Source organism: Scylla paramamosain, chromosome 48 (assembly GCF_035594125.1).
Source record: "Scylla paramamosain isolate STU-SP2022 chromosome 48, ASM3559412v1, whole genome shotgun sequence".
NCBI lineage: Eukaryota > Metazoa > Arthropoda > Malacostraca > Decapoda > Portunidae > Scylla > Scylla paramamosain.
The window spans coordinates 5,600,482-5,602,624 of NC_087198.1; positions in this window are offsets into that span (position 1 = coordinate 5,600,482).

The window sequence follows — 2,143 nt, forward strand, 5'->3', positions numbered from 1 at the left end:
AGTGTTTCATACCAGTGTGTGATGCTATTTTATGTGAAATTGAGGCCGAGCTGTTACAGTCATATCTACCTCATCATAAACGTCAGAGAGAGAGAGAGAGAGAGAGAGAGAGAGAGAGAGAGAGAGAGAGAGAGAGAGAGAGAGAGAGAGAGAGAGCTGTCTTTCCTCGACCATATGAGATGTGTGTCACCAGCAAAACACACCACCTGACACCTGAGGAACACCCGCCGCTGCAGCTACACTCTGCGTGTTTCTGTCTTTCTTTCTATTCATTTTTTTCTTTTTCCCGTCCTTCACCTACCCACTACCGCGCCCCTCTCTCTCTCTCTCTCTCTCTCTCTCTCTCTCTCTCTCTCTCTCTCTCTCTCTCTCTCTCTCTCTCTCTCTCTCTCTCTCTCTCTCTCTCTCTCTCTCTCTCTCTCTCTCTCTCTCTCTCTCTCTCTCTCTCTCTCTCTCTCTCTCTCTCTCTCTCTCTCTCTCTCTCTCTCTCTCTCTCTCTCTCTCTCTCTCTCTCTCTCTCTCTCTCTCTCTCTCTCTCTCTCTCTCTCTCTCTCTCTCTCTCTCTATATATATATATATATATATATATATATATATATATATATATATATATATATATATATATATATATATATATATATATATATATATATATATATATATATATATATATATATATATATATATATATATATATATATATATATATATATATATATATATATATATATATATATATATATATATATATATATATATATATATATATATATATATATATATATATATATATATATATATATATATATATATGACAAAAGGATAAGGAAGACCAAATAAGGAAGACTACAAAAGAAGAGAATAAGATAGAATAAGTGAGAAGAAGGAATGAATGGAGAAGAAGAATAATTAAGTGTTTGGAATACTAAGCGGTGATGGTGGCCAGGAGAGGGAAGGCACTTACCACTTGACATGGAGGGAGACCAGAAAACACAAGCACGGACACAAGTCCCACGCAGTGCACCACGCCAACACGGCCATAAAGCCTGGGAAGGCAGCAGCAGCAGCAGCAGCAGCGGCAGCGGCAGCAGCAGCAACAGCAGCCTGGGGCAAAGAGTGCTTGTCAGTAATGGTTGCAGGGTCAAGGCAGAGAAAGAATTTGCAAGGGAAAGTGGGCCGGGAGGCGTGAGGCACACCAGAAGGAGGAAAGCCTTTAGAAAAATAGCCACGCCCACTTACGCTCCGCCTTCAAGCCGCCCTTGCTCCCTGATTGGCTGGTGTATGAAGCACCACGCCTGCGGGAGGACCAGATGCACCAATGAGCAGCGTGAATGGTACACGTGTGGAGTGTTATGACAATAAAGGCAGTAGTTCAGGTAGGGAAGTAGGCAGTCCCCAAGCATTGCATTATATTAGAGCGGGTGACAGTGGAGTGGTTGAGGAGCGGAGAGCAGCAGAGACAAGCAGACACAGCAGCAGCAGCAGCAGCAGCAGCAGAGAAGGCCTGCCTCACCACAGAGGGGTGGAGGTGGACGGAACAACTTAAATCAGGTGGAGCTTGAGAGCGTACCGCAGTGTATCGATCCATTATGTTATTAAAGGAGGAGTGGGCTGCTTACTGCATGACAGGCTTGTGTGGTGTACGAAGATTAACTCCGCCATGGCGTGTTTACAGCAATTGACGTGATGGTGGTGAGTGTGTTGACAAGTCCACAGTAATGGCGCCGAGTCAGTATTGGCTGTGTTGATGCTTTTGATGTTGTCTGTGTCTGTGCGGTGGTTGCGATCATCTCTCAGTGTGTTCAACAGATACAAACTGACAAGTAATAGCTTGCAACCATTTCAACATGAATGCCACGCACACATTTGGACTTGCAACAAATGTAAATAATTACCAGTTTTTATTTAAAATGTGGAAGTGTTGGTGACTCTTCCTGTACCATTTATTTAACAATTCCTGCAAACATCTCCCTCCTACACAACGCTCTATACTACTACTACTACTACTACTACTACTACTACTAATAGTATTAATAATTATAATAATACCGCTACTACTACTACTACTACTACTAGAAGTGATCTGGGCACTGTTTTTTACATACACAAAACACAGAAAATACACAAAAAAAATAAAATACAG